The 13,631-nt window shown below is 40.4% G+C and overlaps 1 protein-coding gene across 3 annotated transcripts in view; it reads left to right on the top strand.

The window, feature by feature from the left end:
- The window catches only part of LOC101845238 (neuronal acetylcholine receptor subunit alpha-10-like), a 326,112-nt gene that overhangs the window by 38,113 nt on the left and 274,368 nt on the right, over positions 1 to 13,631 (top strand). The window lies entirely within an intron of this gene.

Raw genomic sequence — 13,631 nt, 5'->3', positions numbered from 1 at the left:
GGGGGGGGGATTTTGTTATACCCCTTGTTTATTGTGACGACGGTTAACTTGAATTTCAGGTGAGTTGATCCCTGACGACATGAGCTCATCCAGTCATTTAGTTACACGCCCGGACAAATTTAAAGCACTGGCATACTGGCAGCTGTGAAGTATGATTCTTGCAAGATAATGTTCATTATCGCTTCTCGGCCTTTGAGCAACGATCAAAGGTGGTATCTGTTCTCAGCTTCTCCTCCGGCCTTGTGCCCATTGGTTTAACGAGGCGGATACTGCCCGAGACATTCGAGGGACGGAGAAATCTGCCCCTCTTTTCTATCGGGTGGACGGTCATCGTCCGCATAAAAAAAATAATGTTAATTCTCATTTCTCTCCCGCTTATGTTCAGACTGAAGTCCTGCGTCCAAGTGGTGAAGCTACTTGACGTCCGTCCGGCTAGTCATGATTTTTTATAACGTCAAGTCCGAGTAACGGGGCTTGTTCAGTAACACTAGTTCTGGGAAAGGCACAGGTACACAATGTACCCAAAGCTATGGTTTCATATACCATGGGACTTTTAATGTTCTTACCGTTACCTTCCAGTGTATCGAAACTCTAGAGTGGGCCTTCAACTACGAATGTACTCTGAGGCTCGCAGAGTTTTGGTCCAAGTACGAATTCTTCTGATTTAGTTAGACATTTATGTCCACCTTCCTTCACAGTGGTATTTAAGTAAGTAAGTAAGTAAGTGAGTAAGCAAGTAAGCAAGTAAGTAAGTAAGTGATTTTTTTTCAGTGTTTAAGGCGATTGGCCCACATCACTACACAAAACACTTATTTGTTTGATAAAGATTCCGTAATGAAAAAAAGTACAAGTTCGGCTCATGTCTCTCATCATGGGTCAAACATTGCATATTTCTGTCACTGGGCCGAGTCAGGCTGGGAGAAATAAACAGTTTCCTTGTATGAGCAAAATTTGAACAATAAAAAAATAAAGTGAAATTCATCTTCAATTTTATGAAAGTTACATCTCTCACATAAGCGAGCATTTAGAAATCTTTACCAATAAAGATTGACATTTAATGGTAGGCTATAAGTTTTTAACAGGTTATAACTCTTCTGTTACCATACCGTGGGAGGTTGATGATAAATAGACTCAGCCGTTTCTTGAAAGGGGATTGTTAAAGAGAATAAATGACACTTGCAACTGTCTTCTTCCTCAATGCTCTGCAGAGAATGATCAACAAGCCTTCTTGTTACTTCACTGAGAAATAATTTAGTGCTCCCAACACTTTGAGAAAACCAGGCATATACTGCCCCCGGGGTAAATCAAAGTTGACTCTGCTTAATTCACAGGAAAGATATAATTGCATGTCACATTTCTTTGGATATCTGTCATTTTCTAAGTGTATAACTCTGCACCAGAATTTACAGCAAGTTTTAGAAGCTATTGGACATTAAAACAGTGCCATCATCACATTATCTGTTGTGCCTTTTCCACTTATCATCATTTTTGTGCAGAGAGATTGGAACGAGAATGTCATGTACGACACTTAAAGATGAGGCTGGAACAATCGGAGAGTTCGGCACTGGTGAAATAGGCGAAAATGGACGAGGTCTACTTGAATTCGCCAGAGAGCACAGTTACACTCTACAACACCACAAATAGATTAGAACTACAATACGGAATGCACCAAACGACCAGATTCACAGTCCATTTGACTTAAGCATACCTAACGACATGAAATATGCACCACCTAGCACTGCACTAGAAGACTGGGAAATGGCTACGAGAAATGCTACCATTGAATTCAAAATTAATGAGCAAGTTCAAAATGTTAAAACATACAAGTTGGACCTTTTTTTAGTTGAAATTAATCTTCTCGACACAAAATATTAGGAAAAAGCAATAATTTGAAACACTTTGTAAATTTCACAATTTGTCAAAATTTAATGGGACTAAGTCTATAGTAGGCAGATCAGACATATCTCCCGCGGGCAGCTTGCTGCTGTTCTCTAGCCTACTTGCGGCCCACATTAAGGCCTTCACTGAAACCTTCTTCCCAAATATCAAATATTTTCTGCCTTAATATGGCAAATGCTCCCCTATCTGAGAGAAAAAATGACGTTGAACGAAGAAGGGCAAGTGTTTCAAGAAAAATGGAAATTACGTTAATTTGCGCAACAGATACATACATACATACCTACATACATACATACATACATACATACATACATACATACATACATACATACATACATACATACATACATACATACATACATACATACATACATACAGACATACATACATACATACATACATACATACACACTACATTTTACATACATACATACATACAAACATACATACATACACAATGTTACACCAATACAGAACAATTTCACAACCATGCCATTTCTTGTCGCCTCTGTGCAGCGCCCTGGGTTTTTTTTTTAACTACGGTTTTCGCGTCTTGCTTAGAAAGATACCCCAGTGACCTCACATCTGATCCCCCTGTCATCGACACTTGCTTGTCTTTACTCTTACGTGTAAACTCACTGCTCATTTGGCCACCCACAACCTCTTCTTACACCTCACTCCCCCTTCCTGTCCTCCTGCCTGTCTGTCTGTCTGTCTGTCTGTCTGTCTGTCTGTCTGTCTGTCTGTCTGTCTGTCTGTCTGTCTGTCTGTCTCCCCTCCCCTCCTGTCTCTCTCCCCTTCTCTCTCTCTCTCTCTCTCTCTCTCTCTCTCTCTCTCTCTCTATCTATCTATCTATCTATCTCTCTGTCCCTCTTCGTCTCTCTCTTAACACTTACAAACCTGTAATTTCAAAAGTGGAATCCACGAGTATTTAAGTCCACTTCCTTTAAAAAGCGAGCCACACGTTTTCTAATAGAATCTAATCATGAACGCCCTCTACGCCTTGCAAGATCCAAACTCTTAAGTTCTTATTTCTCCCAGCCCTGTCCCCTCTTTCTCAGAAATAATATTGTCAGTGGTACCCCACCACTCATGGGACAATTTGCTGGCCTTCTTATTAACATCCCTGGCCTTCCACTCCACACACAGCACGTACGACCAAAAATCAATAAATCTAGTCGTTCACTGCCGCGCCATGGTTAAGGGGTACGCATCATCCAGATCAATGACCTCAATCGAGTAAGATCCCAAAAATTATAAGAAAAAGGAAAGGTGTGTGTATGAATATGCCTTGTGTTTTTTTACATCCGCAATTACACAATTTTGATGATTTAAGAGGCAGGCTTCTTTTTTAAGATATTGCTATTTCTAGCTCGTGAAGAGAGTTCGTACGCTCTGCGTCGTCAGGACCAGTACTCGTTGCATTGAAGTTTTGTTGGTTTAGTAAGAGTTTTACTGCCCTCGCAACTGCATATGTCGTATGAGCGCGCAAAACACAAGTTGGTTGCATTCACAACCGTTCACTGCACTGATGGGCTCGGGTCAACGATCGAATTTAAAATGCTAAAGGAGGCACTTATGTGTCAGGGACATGTGTCCGATGCGTAATCTAGCAAAAATGACTTCGTATCTTCTGGAGAGGCCCGACGGTTTTCGTGGACCCAGTTTCGGCTTACTGTTGTGTAGTTTGTTATTTATTTGTTTCTTCCAATGTGTCTCCCACATACTGGAGGTGAAGTTTTTTAACTTTATTTTTAAAGTTAATCTATGGGAAACTGTTTTTCGATGATCCTAACTGAAGGGACTAAGATTCCTTTGCCAGGAGATCCACCTGCTCGTTTCCTCTGATTCTTACATGGCTTGGAAGCCATGCGAACACAATACCTTTCCCGGTTTCGTTCAAAGCATGTATTTTTGTGGTAACCTTACTATTTTTAGGAGTAAGAGTATGTGGTTTGTAAGAAAGGTGATGTAAGACAGAGAGTTAGAAAGGATAAGGAAAGATTTGTTTGGGGAATTTTCTACGGAGTCCATGCCTTGTCAATGGCGGTGGCCTCCGCAGAGAAATCAGTAGCTTCAGGGTGGAGTCTCCTATGTGTGTACTATTAGAAGAAAGAGCAGGGGCGTCAACAGACCCGATTTATAACAATCTGTGAAGTTGAGCTCCGCACCGGGGTATTTTTCTATATAATTCTTTTTGGTATTCTGGTTTATTAAATGTGTTGGTGCTTGTGTTTGCTTTGTTGTGTGTGGTGGGCTGTAATTCTACTTTTGCCTTGGTGAGGTGCCACGGAGGGAGGTCTGGAAAGAGAAATTGTTGGATGTCTTGTTTGGAAAAGTGTATGTTTTTGAGGTCCTCAAGCACTTTGAGGCTGAAAGTTTTGGTGAGATTTTCGTTGTTTTCTACTTTGTTTGTTCTGAAAATGCAGTCGTGTGCTGGGTTCTCTGGTGTTTAGCTCCGTTTAATTACGTATTCTGGTGAGACTTGTGTGCGTCTGAGTGTAAGTGATGATATGTTTGCCTTAAGCCTCTCCACTGGAGAAGTGCGGAAAGTCCCCAGGGCGAACTGCAATCCTTGGTTTTTGTACTGGGTCTAGAATTTTTAAGACATGGGGTTTTGCCGATAAATAGTCTTGACAGTCATAGTTAAGCCTGGATCAGACAAGGGAATTATATAGGCAGAGAAGGTGTTTTGAGTCCCCTCCCTTGGAAGCCGTCATAATTTGCCCAATTTTTAAGTTTGTGCAGCTGCTTTTCCATATATCTTAGTTGAGGAGTTTTGGAACGACAGCATATCAGGAAGTCGTAAACGTATAACGAACTGTCTATGCTATTTAGGAGGGTCTTTACCATGGAATCTATTTCAATTTCAAATAGGACCCGAGAAAGGATGCTTCTCTGGGGAACACCTTCCTCCTGTTGGTGGGGATCTGAAAGGGAGGATCTGACACGAACCTGGAAGGAATGGTTCTTCAGGAAATGTCCAGTGAAGGCAGGTAGATGATGGCGTATGCCGAGAGCATGCCGGTCTCTGAGAATGCTGTACTTCCAGGTTGTGTAGAAGGTTTTTGCTAGGTTAAAAAAGATGGCCATCATGTGGCCTCCTTCGGAAAAAACTGGCAGACCAGGACCAGGTGATCCAGAATCTGCACTGGAGACCGCTCAGCGAGCCCGTCGTCTCCAGAAACAACATGAGTCACTGTGAATCATTTTCTGTAAGTTTGCATAGATAGCTCGTTAGTGCTATTGATCTGTAATTGGATGGGTGTGTGGGGTCTCTGTTAGGTTTGGGTATTGGAATGACAGTGACGAGAAGCCACCTGCCATTGTATATGTTTAGTAGAAGTGTCAGGGTTTCTGAGGGTAAACGTCTGATGATCTGGTTGTGGATGTCATCCAGGACTGTATTTCCCAGGTCCGAGATGTATGATGTTGGATAGTTCGTCTAGTGTGAAGACTGATTTGTAGGTTTCAGTGTTGTTTAAGAGGAAGTTAAAGTGTTGTTGTTCTCTGTTTGGTGTTTTGGAAGGTGGTGTTGTAGTTTACTTTGGGTGAAAGAGAGAGAGAGAGAGAGAGAGAGAGAGAGAGAGAGAGAGAGAGAGAGAGAGCGAGCTATAGTGTTTGTGATGTCTTCCTGTGTTTCAGCTGTGGTTCAATCCGGTTTCTGAACATGCGGATGGTGTATGTGCTCCTAGCCAAGAATTTTTCAGCTATTTCGAAAACTTTGTTCAGTGGTGTCCGATTGTTGATTTTTGGAAATGTATTTTCTACAGGATTGTCTTTTGCTCTCCTTGAGGCATCTGCGTGCCTCAGATCGAGCTTTTAAATAATTCATTTTGTTTTCGGTGATGGTGTTACCAATGGCTGTCCGATACGCTGCCTTTTTTTTTCTTTACTTCATCATCGCATTCCCCTGTGAACCATATTTTGTTTTTCAGGGGTTTTGGGGATCGTTTGATGAATGACATATTTCTAGAAGCGTTTCATGAAATTTGTTTTAGTTGAGGTCAAAAATTGGTGTTCAAAACCTGGGAACATTCAATGGCTAACCCGTCCCAGTGTGCTTTTGTAAAAATTGAAGCGTTCTGGGATCGGGTCGTTTGGATGCTATTGTTTTTTTTTAGAAGGATTGGGAAATGGTCAGTACGGTCATCCAGCAAAGACTACTCAAGATCTAGGACTAGGTTGGAGGTGCAAAAGGTGATGCCCAAAGATGAAGCGCCAAAAGTGGATCTATTTCTGTAAGTGGGAGACCTATCATTTAAGAGGCAAATATTACTTTGAAGTAAAACTTTTTCTATTAGTTTTCCTTTTTGGTCTGCGGGTTTGTCTCCCCAAGGGGGCTGTGAGCAATAAAATCACCTAGTAAAATAAAGGGTTTTGGGAGCTGGAGCTGTAATCTAAATAATTTATTTGAGTTATTTTGAGGGGTTAATTTGGTGGGATATAAACAGAGCAGATCGTGATTGGTCTGTGCAGGGTGACCCGCACGGCTATAGCCTGGAGGGTTGTGCTAATGTGAACTTGTCTGTAAAATGTGTTGTTGTCGGTGTAGATGGTGGTTCCACCGGAAGCTATCTGGTTTTCCATGTGAATATGCTGATACGCAGTAAATCCTGTTAAGTCTATGGTTGAAGAACTTTGTCTCCTCGATAAAGGCTACAAGTGAGCACAGTGTGGCCTGTAAGTGTTTCAATTCTAAAATGGAAGGTCGGAGTCCGCCAGCGATTACGTCCAGAGACTACAATAACAAAAACGTGTATCATTTTGTAAACAGTTTAATCAAGATGCAACTTTAGACTCTCTTGATCAGCCCCCCCCCCCCCCGAAAAAAAAAATGTTTTATTTGTTAAAATTTAAAAATGCCACCTCACAACAATAGTATGAGTGAACTTATTTCGTTAGGCCACCCTTTGTCCAAATAACCCTTATTTTTACTTCGAGACGAAAAGTAGCATTTCTGGTTTAGCTGTATTCGATACTGTAAGTTGTAAGCGATTACACCAAGATAGACTGTAACTAAGAAATGTAGTAAAATACTAGTCGCTTTTCCCCGGTCACTGTTCCCCGGTAAAGTGACGTCAGCAGTCGCTGCTTCCCGGCGATGCCTCGTCACAGCAGCATCTTGGCTCATTCCCAGTGTTAAAAAAAATACGAACACTTTGGCTTTGATATCAGACCATTCTAACATAATATACAGTGAAACACTCCTTAGAAACATAGAAAAAACATGTCCAGGCCTCAAAGTGAATGACGAACATATTAATAACAATACATAATATGCCGATGACACAGTTTTAATAGCAGACTCAGAAAAGAACCTCCAATCGCTTCTGTACACCGTTGTAAGGGAAATGAACATAAAGGGTGGTTGTTGAATGTAAAGAAAACAGATATGCATGGTAATATCTAAAAAGCAGCACATCTCATTTGTAATCTCATTAGAAAGGGCAAAAATATCAAACAAGTTCAACAGTTTAAATATTTAGGATATAAAATAACATTTGTTGCCAAATGTTCCACATAAATAAAACGAAAAATTGCCTTGGCTAAGGTTAGTTTCAATAAAATGACACCCATCCTGAAAACAATACAAAGATCTCAATGACTACCAAAATGAAAGTTCAGAAATGCTAAGTATGGTTAACAATTTTGTAGGGCTTTGAATACTGGACAATCACTAAAGACAGTGAAAATAAAAAAGAAGATACAGAAAAATTTGGTTTCTTAAGAGACTGCTGAGAAAAATATCTTGAAAGGAAAAGAAATCAAGTGAGGTTGAACTTAATAAAGAACACGTGCGACGCTCGCTAATAAAGACAATTAGGTTAAGACAAATGAGTTTTTGGGTCACCTAAATAGACATAAGGGTCTTGAACATCTCGCTCATCTTGCTCTTACTTACAAAATTGAAGGTAAACGAGGCAACGATAGGCCCAGAGCAACCTACTTGGAGAACCTAAATTGATGAGTAACGGGGAAATATCATGCCAATGTAACCTTTTAAAGAGCATTCGAGCAAAGGAATGAATGGAGAACCATGATCGCCGATGTCTGCCGCAGATATCGCACTTTATGATGATGATGATGGTAATGTTTTTAAAAAGTCTATTCTACGTGGCACTTTTTAAAGAAATATTTGAATAATAATACATTATCCCAGCAGACCTGATAGCAATATGAAACAAACTCAACTTTCTGGGAAGCATACAGTGCATAAAGAATAGAACGGCGAAGACTCTGTGCCTGTGTGTGGCGGTGGGGGTGGGGGTGGGGCAGCTATCTATCTACATAATTCTCGCTGGATTTAGAAGATCACATTATTTTTTTCTAACCAAGATATATCACATCGTGTAATATTTTCTTATCACAAAGAGGACAGACAACTGTCAGTTTTAACTGATCGTATAAATGTCAGCAAGAGACAGAGACATAGAGTGTGGAGGTAGAAGAGAGCAGAGAAATTGAGTGAGAGAGAGAGAGAGAGAGAGAGAGAGAGAGAGAGAGAGAGAGAGAGAGAGGGGGGGGAGAAGAGGGGGGTTGAAGGAGGTAAGAGAGACAGTCAGAGAGACGCAGAGAGATAGAGAGGGAGAGAAAAAGACAGAGAGAAAGAGGTTGGGGAGGCGCACACATAGAGTGAGAGAGAGAGAGAGAAAGAGAAACAGCGTGAAAGGACGAGAGGGAGAGAGAGAGAGAGAGAGAGAGAGAGAGAGAGAGAGAGAGAGAGAGAGAGAGAGAGAGAGAGAGAGAGAAAGATGTTATATGCATAATATGTATGAAAAATGACAACGAAAATATTTATTCACCCTTCATGAGTGACATTTGTCTTGGTTTCTCTCGCTGCTTCATTTGCAGCACTGTGTGCTCTGTTTGTATGGACGCATTCTATATTTCTGTCTGTTCTTATTTTCCTGAAATACGTCGTAAAGGGCACCCATCCTTTGTGGTAACTGAAAAGAATGTAACCATAGTAAAGAAACTTGTTATGCAAGACCGACGTATAACTGTTAAACAGCTCTGAAGTGAAACTAGAATCAGTGTAGGGTCAGTTGAAACGATTCTCCATGAAATCTTAACATGAAGACGGTGTCTGCGCGGTGGGTACTCCACCTTTTGATAAGTGAGCAAAACAAGAGGATGGTTGAGTCCTGCAAAACTCTCCTTCTAATTGAGTCCAATGACATACAATTTATAAAAACCTGATGACTAGAGATGGAGCATGTATTTATTATTTTTGATTCAAAACACAAAAATGTCCTCCCTGCAACGGAAAACCCCTTCTTCTCTCTCACCAAAGAAAGCAAAGGTAACACCGTGAAGCTGAGAGGTCCTGGGGTCGTGTGTCTGGGATTGTGAATGTATCATCGTGACTAACTACTTGGCAAATGGAAAAATAGTCACAGGAGAATACGCCTCGGGTTTTTGCTGATAAAATTGCTATCCGAATTGGAGAGAAAAAGACGGAAGAAAACTCCGTAATGGGGCCCTCCTACTGTATGACCACGCCCCTGCGTACAGGGCACAACAAGCAGTCTAGACAGCGGAACAGTGCGGCTTTGAAATCATGCCACAACAAGTTTATTCACCAAACCTGGCCCCCTCAGAAATTTGTCTGTTTCCTAATCTTAAGAAAATAACTAAAAGGACATCGTTTCCATGAGATCGAGGAAGCCATTAAAAGTGTTGAAGACTGGTTAGGGGCCTATTCAGAGTAACTTTTCACTCAAGGACTTTTGAACGTCAAAGAGAGGTGGTCGTATTGTATGTGTGCCACGTAACAAAGCTTTATCTTTATTTATTCCCATTTAGACCAAAGACTTCTTGAACCCCACTTGTATGTGTGTAGGTGCATTGTATAGGTAGCTGGTATGTAAAGGCATGTAGGTATATTGGAATGTTGGTTTGCAGGCATGAATGTATGTACGTTAATATGTATGTATGTATGTATGTATGTATGTATGTATGTATGTATGTATGTATGTATGTATGTATGTATGTATGTATGTATGTATGTATGTATGTATGTATGTATGTATGTATGTATGTATGTATGTACGTATGTATGTACGTATGTATGTACGTATGTATGTATGTACGTATGTATGTATGTATGTATGCATGTATGTATGTATGTATGTATGTATGTATGTATGTATGTATGTATGTATGTATGTATGTATGTATGTATGTATGTATGTATGTATGTATGTATGTATGTATGTGCGTGCGTGTTTGCGTGCCTGCGTGAGTCTTGTTTTTCTAACGTACTCACTATCTCTCTCTCTATCTCTCTCTCTCCCTCTCTCTCTCTCTCTCTCTCTCTCTCTCTCTCTCTCTCTCTCTCTCTCTCTCTCTCTCTCTTTCTCTCTCTCTTTCTCTCTTTCTCTCTCACTCACTCACTCACTCACTTCTTTAGCTTTCTATTTGGTACTGTCTGTCCGTCTCTTCACACCCCCCCCCCCCAAGAGCGGGTAGGTGACTCGCTGATTTTCACAGGAGATGCGAGTTTGATAACCAGTTTAGATAATATTTCTGCAGCGATGTTGTAACCCTCAGGGTCGATGTTTGCCTCGATATGATCTGTCTGTCTGGCTTGCTCTGTGGCTGTCAAGTTGTCTGTCTGACTGTCTGACATACATACATACATACATACATACATACATACATACATACATACATACATACACAAGCCCATTTAATCATAAAGCCTTTACATCGAATTTATAAGGAAAAACTTAGTTACCGACAATGTTTCGCCTCTCTCATAATTGGGCAGGACATACATAATTTATTTTAATTTTAAATTAAAGGTAGATCTATCTTCCTTTGTCGCACCCATTTAAAACAGATCTGGAGGGGAACAATTTATAGGAGTCAAAACAACCAAACAGAATCACTTGGAATTTAATTCCTTTCCGAAACGATCATTTGTTCATGCTGTTGTCAAAGCCTAATGTTGTTTTTAGTTCCTTTTGAATAATTACATTACCATACGTAAATAATGTACTCAGCGTAACACTAATATTGCGCCATAGTCTCCACGATATTCAAATATGTTGTATTCCTTCTGTCACTTTTGACTTATTTACAGGAAGTGGAATCCAAAAAGTCACGGAAAAGACCCTTCTATATGGCTGTAAATGCTGGACAATCACTAAAGACAGTGAAAATAGAATAGAAGCAACAGAAATGTGGTTTCTTAGGAGACTGCTAAGTGTATCGTGGAAGGAAAAGAAATCAAATGAGGTTGTGCTTGATGAAGCCCACGTGGGACGCTCAATATTAAAAACAATCAGGAAACGACAAATGCAGTTTTTGGGACACATAAATAGACATAAGGGTCTTGAACATCTAGCTCTCATTGGCAAAATTGAGGGCAAGCGAGGCAGGGGAAGGCCTAGAACAACGTACTTGGGAAACATAAACAAATGGGTAGCGTGGAAAAATCAGGGAAACTTGGCTTTTTGAGAGCATCCGAGCAAAGGATTGAATGGCATGGAGAACCATGATCGCCGATGTCTGTCACAGATCTGGCACTGAATGATGATGAACTACATACAACAAAGCAGTTTAAATCTTTTCAGTTCAATCCTTTTGTGGAAAATCGAATCTGATATCCTTAGCCACGATGGTCGTTGGCGTCGGTGGCCTAGTGGTTAGGCTCTCAGACTCGTAACCGTAAGGTCGTGGGTTCGAATCCCGTCCGGGGCCCGACGTTGTGTCCTTGGGAAAGGCACTTTACACGAATTTTCCTCACTTCACCCAGGTGGGAATGGGTACCCGGCTATAGACAGCGAAAGATCTTGTCAGTTTGTTAGTGTTTGAGCGCTTAATCGGCTGCTTGCACTGTATGCTTCTCGGGAAACTGAGAATGTTTCGGAGTGTTCTATGGTCTGCTGGGGTAATAATATAGTGTAAAGCGCATAGAACCTGCTGTTGAGCGGGGATATGCGCTATACAAATGCTATTTATTATTATTATCCATAATCAATTAGGGCCAAACAATTCCCTCTTGCAATTATATACATTAGATCCAACGTGCCCCATATTAAGCACATACATTTTTCTCAGTGATGGTTCTTCAACACAGTATCAATAGGAAAACAATTTCTATTGCCTCAAAAAGCAATTTTTAAAATTAAGAATAGAGAGTGCCTGCTTGAAATATCCAGCAGCAGGGCAGGGCATCGGGGCTACTATGAAACGAGTCTGTGACCAGTTGGTGGAAAAAATTATGAAGTATCGTGGTGAAATCAGGCTCTGATAAAAAATCATAAATTCGACCGATTTGGTAATTTTTTACATTGAATTTGTGGGGTTTTTGGCACAACACCTTCTTGTCCATTAGAAAACACATAGCATTTACTAAAGGTAACAAAAAAATGTATGGGGAACACGGAATTTCAACCTAATAAAATCACCAAACTTTGACGTCATTTTCTCGCTTGTTTGTCCTCTGAGAACAGTGACCCCCATCTCCTTAAAGTGAAAATATCCTGACTCCTATTCAAGACAGACGACTATTTATTTTTGTCGCAGTCAAGTAGTCAGAAGATTAATATTTAGACGAAATCAGATACCGAGATACAAGCTGTTATTGTGGAAGAACTTCCATTCAATCAGACAATGCATTTTGAATTCATCAGTTCAACCAGCAACGACTGAAGACATGCAGGCGCACATCTGATTTGATGGAAATTCCTTTTCCTCGCCCCAGACTACTGTAACAGTCTGTTACATATTAAATTCCCTCTCACCCAAAGTAACTCAATGAGTGTGAGGTTCAAAACATATAATGCGAAAGTACCTTACGGGAACGAAAGAGCACGCATGCAGGCACTCAGGTATATCGTGTGACGTACACTTTTCATAGCTCAGTCTAAAATATTTCAAAGCAAATTTTCCAAACAGCGTTTTCCTGTAGCCTAGGGTTTCGATCTGAAGGTAACAGCTTACTCTCTTGTGGTGATGTATTTACCAGCTGTAAAGATGAGACCCCTGATCTCTTCCGTTTTAAAATAGATAAACGTTTGCTCAGTGAGGAATATTATTTGTCAGAAACAAAATATATTTGAAAGGGTTACTCGCATCCTTCCAAGGGCAAAGAGCTATATTATAATGGGTTTGGTGTTTTTGTTGCTACATATTCATGGTTTCTATTTTTTTTAAAGATGCCGATGCAATTCGGTGTATATTAAAGAAATAGATAAAGTCACTTACAAAGCTAGGTCCGACATGAAAATTGGACAGATATTATTATGCTTGTGTTCTAAACTGCCAAAACAAACTGTGTATCCTGGCATGGGTAAGCGAACTGTGAAGGTACATTGAACAGGATGGTCGATCCAAGAGTGAAAGTATCATCAGATGTGGTGGTCGTAATGTGAACATCCCAGATTGCATTGAATTTAGTACCAAACCACTTTGTACACATTTTGCTCTTTTTGTAAGCTCTAGGAGTAGGAGGGCTTTCTTTAAAAGTCAATTGTATTACTTTAAGAGAATCAGTAGTCAACATCTAGAACATGTAGAGGATTTTGTACTACAAATAATTTAGTGTGTCCATGAGTTGTTGTTGTTGTTGTTGTTGTTGTTGCTGTTGTTGTTGCTGTTGTTGTTAGTTGTGTTTTTGCACTTATTGTTGATGTTGTTGTTGGTGGTGGTGGTGGTGTGTCGTATGTGGGTTTGTGTAAGTGCATATGTGTGTGTTTGTGTGTGTGTGTGTGTGTGTG

Source organism: Aplysia californica, unplaced genomic scaffold (genome assembly GCF_000002075.1).
Source record: "Aplysia californica isolate F4 #8 unplaced genomic scaffold, AplCal3.0 scaffold00183, whole genome shotgun sequence".
Taxonomy (NCBI): domain Eukaryota; kingdom Metazoa; phylum Mollusca; class Gastropoda; order Aplysiida; family Aplysiidae; genus Aplysia; species Aplysia californica.
This window is presented reverse-complemented; position numbering and strand designations above follow the sequence as displayed.